Source organism: Bubalus bubalis, chromosome 16, assembly GCF_019923935.1.
Source record: "Bubalus bubalis isolate 160015118507 breed Murrah chromosome 16, NDDB_SH_1, whole genome shotgun sequence".
Taxonomy (NCBI): Eukaryota; Metazoa; Chordata; class Mammalia; order Artiodactyla; family Bovidae; genus Bubalus; species Bubalus bubalis.
The window spans coordinates 84,866,284-84,880,717 of record NC_059172.1 but is presented as its reverse complement, the minus strand read 5'-3'; the positions used below and the strand labels follow the sequence as shown (position 1 = coordinate 84,880,717).

The 14,434-nt window shown below is 37.7% G+C and overlaps 1 pseudogene; it reads left to right on the top strand.

The window, feature by feature from the left end:
* The first annotated feature begins 11,319 nt into the window (after positions 1-11,319).
* LOC123464993 lies at positions 11,320-12,442 on the top strand (annotated as a pseudogene).
* The last annotated feature ends 1,992 nt before the right edge of the window (positions 12,443-14,434 follow it).

Below are 14,434 nucleotides of genomic sequence, written 5' to 3'. Positions count from 1 at the left end.
TAAGAATTTGTCCATTTCTTCCACGTTGTCCATCTTATTGGCATATAATTCTTGATAGTACTCTCTTATGATCCTTTGTATTTCTGTGTTGTCTGTTGTGATCTCTCCATTTTCATTTCTAATTTTATTGATTTGATTTTTCTCCCTTTGTTTCTTGATGAGTCTGGCTAATGGTTTGTCAATTTTATTTATCCATTCAAAAAACCAGCTTTTGGCTTTGTTGATTTTTGCTATGATCTCTTTTGTTTCTTTTGCATTTATTTCTGCTCTAAGTTTTAAGATTTCTTTCCTTCTACTAACCCTGGTGTTCTTCATTTCTTCCTTTTCTAGTTGCTTTAGGTGTAGAGTTAGGTTATTTGTTTGACTTTTTTCTTGTTTCTTGAGGTGTGCCTGTATTGCTATGAACTTTCGCCTTAGGACTGCTTTTACCGTGTCCCACAGGTTTTGGGTTGTTGTGTTTTCATTTTCATTCGTTTCTATGCAAATTTTGATTTCTTTTTTGATTTCTTCTGTGATTTGTTGGTTATTCAGCAGCGTGTTGTTCAGCCTCCATATGTTGGAATTTTTAATAGTTTTTCTCTTGTAATTGAGATCTAATCTTACTGCATTTTGGTCAGAAAAGATGCTTGGAAGGATTTCTATTTTTTTGAATTTACCAAGGCTAGATTTATGGCCCAGGATGTGATCTATTCTGGAGAAGGTTCCATGTGCACTTGAGAAAAAGTTGAAATTCATTGTTTTGGGATGAAATGTCCTATAGATATCAATTAGGTCTAACTGGTCTATTGTATGGTTTAAAGTCTGTGTTTCCTTGTTAATTTTCTGTTTAGTTGCTCTATCCATAGGTGTGAGTGGGGTATTAGAATCTCCCACTATTATTGTGTTATTGTTAATTTCTCCTTTCATACTTGTTAGCATTTGTCTTACATACTGTGGTGCTCCCGTGTTGGGTGCATATATATTTATAATTGTTATATCTTCTTCTTGGATTGATCCTTTGATCATTTTGTAGTGACCTTCTTTGTCTCTTTTCACAGTCTTTTTTTTAAAGTCTATTTTATCTGATATGAGTATTGCTAATCCTGCTTTCTTTTGGTCCCTATTTGCATGGAAAATCTTTTTCCAGCCCTTCACTTTCAGTCTGTATGTGTCCCCTGTTTTGAGGTGGGTCTCTTGTAGACAACATATGTAGGGGTCTTGTTTTTGTATCCATTCAGCCAGTCTTTGTCTTTTGGTTGGGGCATTCAACCCACTTACATTTAAGGTAATTACTGATAAGTATGATCCCGTTGCCATTTACTTTATTGTTTGGGGTTCGAATTTATACACCGTTTTTGTGTTTCCTGTCTAGAGAATATCCCTTAGTATTTGTTGGAGAGCCGGTTTGGTGGTGCAGAATTCTCTCAGCTTTTGCTTGTCTGAAAAGCTTTGATTTCTCCTTCATACTTGAATGAGATCCTTGCTGGGTACAATAATCTGGGCTGTAGGTTATTTTCTTTCATCATTTTAAGTATGTCTTGCCATTCCCTCCTGGCTTGAAGAGTTTCTATTGAAAGATCAGCTGTTATCCTTATGGGAATTCCCTTGTGTGTTATTTGTTGTTTTTCCCTTGCTGCTTTTAATATTTGTTCTTTGTGTTTGATCTTTGTTAATTTGATTAATATGTGTCTAGGGGTGTTTCGCCTTGGGTTTATCCTGTTGGGGACTCTCTGGGTTTCTTGGACTTGGGTGATTATTTCCTTCCCCATTTTAGGGAAGTTTTCAACTATTATCTCCTCAAGTATTTTCTCATGGTCTTTCTTTTTGTCTTCTTCTTCTGGGACCCCTATGATTCGAATGTTGTAGCATTTAATATTGTCCTGGACGTCTCTGAGATTGTCCTCATTTCTTTTAATTTGTTTTTCTTTTATCCTCTCTGATTCATTTATTTCTACCATTCTATCTTCTAACTCACTAATCCTATCTTCTGCCTCTGTTATTCTACTATTTGTTGCCTCCAGAGTGTTTTTAATTTCATTTATTGCATTATTCATTATATATTGACTTTTTTATTTCTTCTAAGTCTTTGTTAAACCTTTCTTGCATCTTCTCAATCCTTGCCTCCAGGCTATTTATCTGTGATTCCATTTTAATTTCAAGATTTTGGATCAATTTCACTATCATTATTCGGAATTCTTTATCAGGTAGATTCCCTATCTCTTCCTCTTTTGTTTGGTTTGGTGGACATTTATCCTGTTCCTTTATCTGCTGGGTATTCCTCTGTCTCTTCATCTTGTTTAAATTGCGGAGTTTGGGGTGTCCTTTCTGTATTCTGGTAGTTTGTGGAGTTCTCTTTATTGTGGCGTTTCCTCACTGTGTGTGGGTTTGTATACGTGGCTTGTCAAGGTTTCCTGGTTAGGGAAGCTTGTGTCGATGTTCTGGTGGGTTGAGCTGTATTTCTTCTCTCTGGAGTGTAATGAAATGTCCAGTAATGAGTTATGAGATGTCTATGGTTTTGGGGTGACTTTGGGCAGCCTGTATCTTGAAGCTCAGGGCTGTGTTCCTTTGTTGCTGGAGAATTTGCTTGGTATGTCTTGCCCTGGAACTTGTTGGCCCTTGTGTGGTGCTTGGTTTCAGTGTCATTATGGAGGCGTTTGATGAGCTCCTGTCAATTAATGTTCCTTGGAGTCAGGAGTTCCCTGGAGTCAGGGTTTGGACTTAAGCCTCCTACTTCCAGTTATCGGTCTTATTTTTACAGTAGTTTCAAAACTTCTCCTTCTATACAGCACCATTGATAAAACATCTACATTAAAGATGAAAAGTTTCTCTACTGTGAGGGTCACTCAGAGAGGTTCACAGCGTTACATGGAGAAGAGAAGTGGGAGGAGGGAGTTAGAGGTGACCCAAATGAGATGAGGTGGAATCAATAGTGGAGAGAGTGGGCTAGCCAGTAGTCACTTCCTTATGTGCACTCCACAACTGGACTGCTCAGAGATGTTCACGGAGTTATATAGAGAAGAGAAGAAGGAGGCAGGAGACAGAGGTGGACAGAAGGATAAAAGGGGGAAATGAAAAGGAGGGAGACAGGTCCAGCCAGTAATCAGTTCCCTAAGTGTTCTCCACCGTCTGGAGCACACAGAAATTCACAGAGTTGGGTAGAGAGGGGCTTGGGAGGAGATACAGGCGACCTGGTGGAGAAAACGGAGAGTCCAAAGGGAGAGAGAGCAGTCAAGCCAGTAATCTCGTTCCCTAGTGAAAAATGGGTCCTGAAGATTGGGTTCTTAAAGGTACAACATTGGTAACAAATACATAAAAGCAAAAATTAAAAATCTAAAGTAGAGTTTGGAATTTCAAAAATGTGATTTTAATGAAAAGAAGAAGGAAAAGAAAGAGAGAAAAAACAAACAAAGAAAAACAAACAAGGTTGCAAAAATTATAAAGAAACTACAGGTACAAAATTGATAACTAATACCAAAAAGGAAAAATTAAAAATCTATAGTAGAGTTTGGAATTTGAAAAATACAATGTTAAAGAAAAAAAGAAGAAAAAATAAAGAGAGAAAACAAACAAACCAACAAAAACAATGTCACAAAAATTATAAAGAAAATACAGGTACAAAAATGATATCAAATACCAAAAAGCATAAATTAAAAATCTTGAGTAGAGTTTGGAATTGCAGATATACGATGTTATATAAAAGAAGAAGAGAAAGAAACAGAGGGAAAAAAAAAGAAGAAAAAAAGTCACAGAAATTATATATATAAAAAAAAAATTATATGTACAAAATTGATAACATATACCAAAAGGCTAAAATTAAAAATCTAGAGTAGAGTTTGGAATTTCAAAAATACAATGTTAAAGAAAAGAAGAAAAAGGAAAAACAAAACAAAACACGGTCAAAAAATTATAAAATATATATATGAAGTTTGCTGAAGAAGAAAAAAAAAATAGGGTCTTTTTTTTTTTTTTTTGCAAAGTAATAGTTATAAAAGTGAAAATTAAAGGACAATAGAGGACTTAAAATCTTTTTAAAAAAATTTAAAAAAAAAGAAAAAAAGAAAGAAAGATTGATCGTAAAATAGTAAAAATATATCTAGGTCTTTCCTGGTTTTGTTGTGAGTATTGTGGGTTCAGTTCATTTTTGGCTAGTTCCTTGGTCTGACTTATATTTCTCAAGATCTATAGGCCCCTTCCTATGTAGTCCGTAGTAACCACAGGGTTTTAATCTATGGCCTGTAGCTTCCAAGGCGTTTCCCTCTGTTATAGCGTCTTCTGTTTGCTGGTCTCTTCAGTGTATGGTTCCCGCCCTGACACAAAGGGGACGGTGGAGGACACTATTTTTTTTTTTATTTTATTTAGGCTCACTTGTTCAGTCGCGCTGTGGGGAGGGAGGGAGGGATGCTGCAAACAGATAACACTGGCGTGCGCTCGCAGTGCCTCAGCCACACTGGGTCTGCCCCCGCTCAGGCGCGTATAGCCTCCCTGCCCACACTGCTCGGGCTCTAGGTTGTTCCGCCGGGAACAATCAGAGGACGGCCCTGGATTGAGCTCCCAGGTCCAAGCCGCTCAGGTTCAGGCACTCGGGTAGTCCTCAGAGGCGCAGACTCGGTTGGGCCTGCGTTTTGTGCTCTTCCCAGATCCAAGGAGCTCAGGTGATGTGTTTGGCGGGCGCCAATGCTGTGACTTATCGCCTCCCCGCCATTCGGTTATCTGGGTGTAAAACCGGCGCACCTTCTCAGGCAGATGTTGACCGTCCAGACCCCCAAGAAGTTTTAGTTAGCAAAGAAGCCTGCTTACAGTTTTATAGATAGTGTCTCTCTTGGGCTGCGATTGCCCCCTTTACGGCTCTAGCTGCCTGTCACCGGAGGGGGAAGGTCTGCAACCGGCTATCTCTGTTCAGTCCTTTGTTCTGTGCGCAGGCCTGGCGGTGTCTTAGGTTAGGGCTGGCTTTTGGCGTGGTAGATATCCCACAGTCTGGTTTGCTAGCCCAAATTATTTTGCTCAGATAGCATTCAGGACATTCGGGCAGATTCTTACTCTAAGGGACACAGCCCGCGCTGCGCTTCCCTGCCCAGCCCGCGCTTGCTAATGCCCTGTGCAGGCATCTGCACTGCTTCTCCACTGAGGGAGTTACCGTAGGGCTCACAATCTGCGGTTTTTAATTGTTTATTTATTTTTTTTCTCTCTTTTGTGCTTCCAAAGCTCGGCACAGATTCGGCAGTGAGAAGGTTTCCTGATGTTTGGAAACTGCTCTCTTTTTAAGACTCCCTTCCAGGGACGGAACTCCTCCCTCCCTCTTTTGTCTCTTTTTTTGTCTTTTATATTTTTTCCTACCTCCTTTCGAAGACTTGGGTTGCTTTTCTGGGTGCCTGATGTCCTCTGCCGGCATTCAGAAGGTATTTTGTGGAATTTACTCGACGTTTAAATGCTCTTTTGATGAATTTGTGGGGGAGAAAGTGTTCTCCCCGTCCTACTCCTCTGCCATCTTGGCTCCTCCCCCTCTAAAGTTTTATTTAGATGTATAAATTTATTAGTGGAAAGTGGACATTAGGAACCTGGAATGTCAGGTCCATGAATCAAAGCAAATTGGAAGTGGTCAAATAAGAGATGGCAACAGTGAATGTCGACATCCTAGGAATCAGCGAACTCAAATGGACTGGAATGGGTGAATTTAAATCAGATGACCATTATATCTACTACTGTGGGCAGGAATCCTTCAGAAGAAATGGAGTAGCCATCATGATCAACAAAAGAGTCCAAAATGCAGTACATGGATGCACTCTCAAAAATGACAGAAGGATCTCTGTTCATTTCCAAGGCAAACCATTCAATATCACAGTAATCCAAGTCTATGCCCCAACCAATAACGCTGAAGAAACTGAAGTTGAACGGTTCTATGAAGACCTACAAGACCTTTTAGAACTAACACCCAAAAAAAAAAAAAGTGTCCTTTTCATTATAGGGGACTGGCATACAAGAGTAGGAAGTCTAGAAACACCTGGAGTAACAGGCAAATTTGGCCTTGGAATACGGAATGAAGCAGGGCAAAGACTAATAGAGTTTTGCCAAGAAAATGCACTGGTCATAACAAACACCCTCTTCCAACAACACAAGAGAAGACTCTACACATGGACATCACCAGATGATCAACACCAAAATCAGATTGATTATATTATTTGCAGGAAAAGATGGAGAAGCTCTATACAGTGAGCAAAAAAAAAAAAAAAAAAAAAAAAAGACCAGGAGCTGACTGTGGCTCAGACCATGACCTCCTTATTGCCAAATTCAGACTTAAATTGAAGAAAGTAGGGAAAACCACTAGACCATTCAGGTATGACCTAAATCAAATCCCTTATGATTATACAGTGGAAGTGAGAAATAGATTTAAGGGCCTAGATCTGATAGATAGAGTGCCTGATGAACTATGGAATGAGGTTCATGACATTGTACAGGAGACAGGGATCAAGACCATCCCCGTGGAAAAGAAATGCAAAAAAGCCAAATGGCTGTCTGGGGAGGTCTTACAAATAGCTGTGAAAAAGAAGAGAAGCGAAAAGCAAAGGAGAAAAGGAAAGATATAAGCATCTGAATGCAGAGATCTAAAGAATAGCAAGAAAAGTTAAGAAAGCCTTCTTCAGCAATCAATGCAAAGACATAGAGGAAAACAACAGAATGGGAAAGACTAGAGATCTCTTCAAGAAAGTTAGAGATACCAAAGGAACATTTCATGCAAAGATGGGCTCGATTAAGGACAGAAATGGTATGGACCTAACAGAGGCAGAAGATATTAAGAAGAGATGGCAAGAATACACAGAAGAACTGTACAAAAAAGATCTTCATGACCCAGAAAATCATGATGGTGTGATCACTGACGTAGAGCCAGACTTCCTGGAATGTGAAGTTAAGTGGGCCTTAGAAAGCATCACTACAAACAAAGCTAGTGGAGGTGATGGAATTCCAGTTGATCTCTTTCAAATCCTGAAAGATGATGCTGTGAAAGTGCTGCACTCAATATGCCAGCAAATCTGGAAAACTCAGCAGTGGCCACAGGACTGGAAAAGGTCAGTTTTCATTCCAATCCCAAAGAAAGACAATGCCAAAGAATGTTCAAACTACTGCACAATTGCACTCATCCTATACACTAGTAAAGGAATGCTCAAAATTCTTCAAGCCAGGCTTCAGCAATATGTGAACCGTGAACTTCCTGATGTTCAAGCTGGTTTTAGAAAAGGCAGAGGAACCAGAGATCAAATTGCCAGCATCAGCTGGATCATGGAAAAAGCAAGAGAGTTCCAGAAAAACATCTCTTTCTGCTTTATTGACTATGCCAAAGCCTTTGACTGTGAGAATCACAATAAACTGTGGAAAATTCTGAAAGAGATGTGAATACCAGACCACCTGATCTGCCTCTTGAGAAATTTGTATGCAGGTTCAGAAGCAACAGTTAGAACTGGACATGGAACAGCAGACTCGTTCCAAATAGGAAAAGGAGTACGTCAGACTGTCTATTGTCACCCTGCTTTTTAACTTATATGTGGAGTACATCATGAGAAATGCTGGACTGGAAGAAACACAAGCTTGAATCAAGATTGCCGGTAGAAATATCAATAACCTCAGATATGCAGATGACACCACCCTTATGGCAGCAAGAGAAGAGGAACTAAAAAGCCTCTTGATGAAAGTGAAAGTGAAGAGTGAAAAATTTGGCTTAAAGCTCAACATTCAGAAAATGAAGATCATGGCATCCAGTCCCATCACTTCATGGGAAATAGATGGCGAAACAGTGGAAACAGTGTCAGACTTTATTTTCTTGGACTGGAAAATCACTGTAGATGGTGACTGCAGGCATGAAATTAAAAGACACTTAGTCCTTGGAAGGAAAGTTATGACCAACCTAGATAACATATTCAAAAGCAGAGACAGTACTTTGTCAACAAAGGTCCGTCTAGTTAAGGTTATGATTTTCCCTGGGGTCATGTATGGATATGAGAGTTGGACTGTGAAGAAGGCTGAGCGCCGAAGAATTGATGCTTTTGAACTGTGGTGTTGGAGAAGACTCTTGAGAGTCCCTTGGACTGCAAGGAGATCCAACCAGTCCATTCTGAAGGAGATCAGCCCTGGGATTTCTTTGGAAGGAATGATGCTGAAGCTGAAACTCCAGTACTTTGGCCACCTCATGCAAAGAGTTGACTCATTGGAAAAGTCTCTGATGCTGGGAAGGATTGGGGGCAGGAGGAGAAGGGGACGACAGAGGATGAGATGGCTGGATGGCATCACTGACTCGATGGATGTGAGTCTGAGTGAACTCCGGAAGTTGGTGATGGACAGGGAGGCCTGCCGCGCTGCGATTCATGGGATCGCAAAGAGTCGGACACTACTGAGCGACTGAACTGAACTGAACTGGACAATTAGACTTATTGATATGAAAATATTTATTCCATTCAAGGAAACCCAGTATCAGTCAGTTTAGTTGCTCAGTTGTGTCTGACTCTTTGCAACCCCATGAATCGTAGCACGCCAGGCCTCCCTGTCCATCACCAACTCCCGGAGTTCACTCAGACTCATGTTCATCGAGTCAGTGATGCCATCCAGCCATCTCATCTTCTGTCGTCCCCTTCTCTTCCTGCCCCCAATCCCTCCCAGCATCAGAGTCTTTTCCAATGGTCAGCTCTTCGCATGAGGTGGCCAAAGTACTGGAGTTTCAGCTTCAGCATCATTCCTTCCAAAGAAATCCCAGGGCTGATCTCCTTTAGAATGGACAGGTTGGATCTCCTTGCAGTCCAAGGGACTCTCAAGAGTCTTCTCCAACACCACAGTTCAAAAGCATCAATTCTTCAGTGCTCAGCTTTCTTCACAGTCCAAATCTCACATCCGTACATGACCACTGAAAAAACCATAGCCTTGACTACAAGAACCTTTGTTGCCAAAGTAATGTCTCTGCTTTTGAATATGCTATCTAGGTTGGTTATAACTTTTCTTCCAAGGAGTAAGCGTCTTTTAAGTTTGTGGCTGCAGTCACCATCTGCAGTGATATTGGAGCTCCAAAAAATAAAGTTTGACACTGTTTCCATTGTTTCTTCATCTATTTCCCATGAAGTGATGGAACCAGATGCCATGATCTTCATTTTCTGAATTGAGTTTTAAGCCAACTTTTTCACTCTCCTCTTTCACCTTCATCAAGAGGCTTTTTAGTTCCTCTTCACTTTCTGCCATAAGGGTGGTGTCATCTGCATATCTGAGGTTATTGATATTTTTCCGGCAAAACCCAGTATAAATTTACTGAATACTTTGTTTTCAGAGACTGTTGGAAACCTCAGCTTAACATATCGAATGCCATAGCTCCATTTCTTTCTCATATTGGAACTGTCCAATCAATTTATTCTCCAGTGGTCTTTCTACTTTTGGCATTAAAATTCATTTGTATTATCACATAGAGTTGTGTGTAATTTTATGTAATTAATGAATCTTATGTAGAGGAATGTTATTTTTCCAGCTTGGTTGTGAAGAGGTAGTGGACATCTTTCCTTTCCCTATCAGCTGATTCTAGATATGAGTAGCTTCTTAGTACATGTTTGATGACTGACTTGATGCTGATATTGATGCATTTAAGGATTGATAATTAATCTGAAAGAGAAAAAGTGTCTCAAAACTCATATTATAACAAATTAAAAGGTCATTTGACATTAAAGTGAAAAAGCACAGAAATATTATAAGAAAGAATAAAGGTGAAATCTCTCAAATTGAAATAACAGAATAAAATGGAAAGGAGAGTAAATTTGATAGATTTTTGTGTATAAAATTGAAAAAAGCTCATAACTTAGAGGTAATAACATTTTATTGACAAAAGATTTATAGAATTCAAAACAGATAAAATATAAATAAATACATACACAATATTATGCACTATTGCTAATCAAAATATATATAATTTTAATTCAGATAATCAAATAAATATGAGTGCCCCATGTTAGATTTTTATTAGAAATTCATGCCCTATTGTTATAAATATAGAAATAATGGAAAAATATAATTGGTGCATAAGAAGAAATATTTAACTATATAAATACACACAGATGATCCTGAAAACACTCATAGAATATGTAAGGAACTAACATTTTCATCCAGTGAGTGAAATTGGTTAATTATAAATTTTTAAGGGTACTTTTCACAGTCTGTAATCTACTATAAACTTTGGAGGTTTTATTATGCAAATATATTCATTCTATTTTTTCTAAAGTATATTGAAGTAACCAAATTCTAAGATTATTTAATAGTTTTTAATAATTATAAATATTCAAATTTATGTCAGTAATCTCTGGGACATATTTTGATGAAATTATTAAAATAACCAAAAGTTGTATAAGAAGAGTTTATTCAAACATTGTTCATTAGGATGAAAATTTGTAAACAACTTAGGTCAAGATAAATGTTAGAATTTATATTATGAGATTTTGATACATTAATTTATAGTTGCTAAATTAATAATTACAGTATGGATATGCTTTAAAAAATGTGAAAGACTTTTAGTAATCAAAAATGAAAATTAGAAAGTATAAAAATATTATAAGATGATTGAAATTTTATATATGTGTATGCTTATAAAAAGAATAAAATAGAACAATGGGAGATATTTATATGTTTAAATCCTAAAATACATTTAAAAATTATGTCTTATATAAAAATTGGAGAGTACAAACCTCTGGAAAACAGTAGTACGAGATTCAGATATGGGACAGGGCATTATATGAGTTTTAGAAGTATAAGAAATGGCACTTCAGATTGGATCCATAGGGTGTGAAGATTAATTTGATACATTTCTTAATAGCATAGATAATGGAGTATTTCAAACATATACTATTTTTTTTCTCAAAATGTCAGTTTCAATGATTTACTCAACTATCTCATGTGCCCTAATTGGCAATGAAAGTAATAATATAATTGCAACTAGCCTAAAAGTTGGAAAAACAATTTTTTTCTTAAAGCTTAATCCAAACATGATTTTGAAGAAATCAGAAACAATGGGTGCAACCTGGTTTCCAAATCAAAAAATGTGTTTCTTCAAGAAAGAACCCCCCAAATTTATTATAAAATTATATAGAATATAAAACTTTATATATAAATGAAAATTATATACAAAATTCAGTAGTTGATATGTATATACATTATATGAGCATATATATTATATACACATATATGTATTGGAACCTCTAATTGTCATTTGAATAAAAGGCATCAAGACAATAAAGTGACCTGATCAATATCATACAACAAACTCATTAACTCTCCGACTTTGGCAAAGAGCATGGTCATTGAGGGTTCCCTTGCACAAATCTTATTCCTTATAGAAAGAACTGGTTAAAGCATGAAAACCAGCATAAAAAACGTTATTTCTTAATTTTTTGCAATGCATGGAAACTTTGAGAAATAGTGAGTTATATGTTTTGATGGAATTATAACTCTAAAAGTTATCATTTCAAGTCCAAATACATTTCTATTGCCAAGTCACCATTTCCCCCACTTACTTTGCAGATGAACCGCTTCTCAGCTATGCCTGTTTTACATTCACCATAATCATGAGATGAACAGCAGTGTGAATGAGTTCATTCTGCTTGGGTTAGCACAGAATTTACTAAAGGACAAAATAGTGTTTGTGATCTTGCTTCTATACCTTGCAACTCTGTTGGCAAACTTCCTAATTGTGATGACCATACGAAATAGCCAGACACTTGGGATCCCGATGTACTTCTTCCTTTTCTACTTATCCTTTGCTGATGCCTGTTTTTCAACAACCACTGCCCCATGTTGATTGCAGATTCTGTATCTGAGAAGAAAGTCAACTCCTTCAATGAGTGCATGACCCAGATCTTTGTATTTCACTTCGTTGGGTGCATGGAGATCTTGGTACTTGTCATCATATCCATTGATCACTATGTGGCCATTTGCTAGCCCCTGTGGTACACAGCCATCATGAACCAGCGTGTCTGTGGCACACTGGTGAAACTGGCCTGGGTGGGGGCCTGTATCCATTCTTCAGCACAGATTTTCTTGGCTTTGAGACTACCCTTCTGTTATTGATCACTATTTCTGTGATACACAACCATTGTTGAAACTTGCCTGCATTGATACTTATGTCATCAATCTACTCGTAGTGTTTAACAGTGGGACTATATGCATGATAAGCCCGCTGCTAATCTCCCATGTTTTACCTTACGTTCTCTGCATAATCATAGTGCATAAGGAAGAAAGAAAGCCCTATCTACTTGCACCACTCATATTATTGTTACTGTATTATTCTTTGTACCGTGTATATACACATACACTTGCCTTGTAACTGCATTTCCAGTGGACAAGATGGTGGCTGTTTTACACTATTGGGACACCTTTGCTCAACCCCCTGATTTACACTCTGAGGAATGCAGAAGTCAAACAGGCCATGAGAAGGCTATGGTGCAACAAACTCTGACTCGAGATGCCAAAGTGCAGAAGATGCCAATTGCTAATTCTGCCACAGTGTAAATAAAACTGGATTGATAGGAAGGGCAAAATGTTCTCATCCCAGTGTGGACAACCATAGTTCTCTTCCAGTGGGACCTGTGTGATAATAAGCAGAATCTATAGAGCACATATCTGTATTATTTTAACCAATGTCTCATGGAGAGACAGAACATGAAATGCAATCACAATTGTGAGAGCACAAGACCATTCCTCACTTCTGCCATCTGCTTTGATACTCTTTTGAGGCTCGAGAACCAGATCCTGTTGTTTCTGTAGCTTCATTTTCTTATTTTGAACACTATTTTGGTTTGTTTTTCTTTTTCATGTTTCTTATTCCAATTTTATACTCTGTCCTTGATTTCTGTCATATATTTTGTTGTTAAACCAGTGCTGGCACTACTGTGTATCATATCTTTTCTGGCTCAAGATTCAGTCCATCAAGTCATTCCCAGAAACTTATTCTCTCCAAGGAGCATAAATAGAAAATAGTTACGCTCCTATTTTATGCTTGTCTTCCTCTTGAAACACCCTTAAAAATTGGCCTTTCCTTTGCCTGCAGTGAACAGGGAAATAACTAACCTTCTATTCAAACTAGACAATTCTATTTATAACAAAATATTTTCTGTATTGATCCATAATTTTTATATATTTTAATAATTTATATGAATTTATATATTTATATATAAATTTATATATTTTTATAATTTATATAATTTTAATATTTTGTTCATCATGTTAATCATTATTTTATATTATTTAATTTTATATACTTATTAATGTTTTTGTAATTTAAATCTTTGGACACTTCCCAAATGTTTGGTGAATCAGTGATAATTTTATAAAATTGTAAGAATTATATTACAAAACCCAGCATGTCATTGATGATACCGTACATACAAAAGAGGCAACAACTGGCATATAAAACAGAGCTATAAAGAGAAGATGCCCACAGAAGTGAGACTCCCAACTTGGAAACACAGAACAAAATATGTCAAGAATGAAAACTTTTTCCAACATATTTTGCTATGAAGGGGAAGAAATTAATGGAATAATTTTCTGGCAACAAATTGGTATTGAAAAGGTGGTATTTTAGGATGAAGGAAATAACAGCATGTTTCATGATGACAGGAATAATCCTGAAGAGAGCAAAAGGGGGTAAGGGAGCGATTATCAGATCATTGCTCTTATGTAGAAGGAGAAAATGGGATATGTCTGGTACACAAGTGGACATGTTGGCTTGGAATATTGGTTACAGTTGTTTAATGGCTAAGTCATGCCTGACTCTTTTGTGACCCTATGGACTTTAGTCTGTTAGGTTCCTTCTGTCCGTGGTATTTCCCAGGCAAGAATACTGGAATGGGTTGCCTTTTTCTTTTCCAGGGGATCTTCCCAACCCAGGGATGGAATCCCTGTCTCCTGCATATGCAGGCAGATTCTTTACCATTAAGCCACCAGGGAATCCCTGCGATGGTAGAGCTGATAATTTACAAGGGATAGAATTCTATATTGGACAGGGAGGCTGATTAAGTAGGCATGGATGTTGGAGGTGGGAATAAGGGGTGATGTGAGTTTGTAGAAATACTTTTCTAATTGTTTCAGGTATTCTCTTAAGTAGAAAGTCAAGTCATTTGTTGGGACTGAAGAAAGAAGAGAAGGTATTGGGATTCTAAAGATAAAGGGAAAGGTGAAAATATAACTCTAGCCCTTCATCACTACTTACCCTAAGAGACTTTTATCCACTTTAGAAAATTGAGAGGATTGATGGATGCTTGAATTGCAGCATAGAAGGCTCACGTGAAATCCAGTTCAGGTATTTAAAATGAGACTAGCTAGGGACTTCCTTGGCACTCCAGTGGTTAAGACTCCATGCTTCCACTGCAAGGGGCATGTTTTAGTGCTTCACACTGTGGAAAAAAAAAAGTGAGACCTCTTAGCACAGTCCTAAGATATTAAGAAGAGG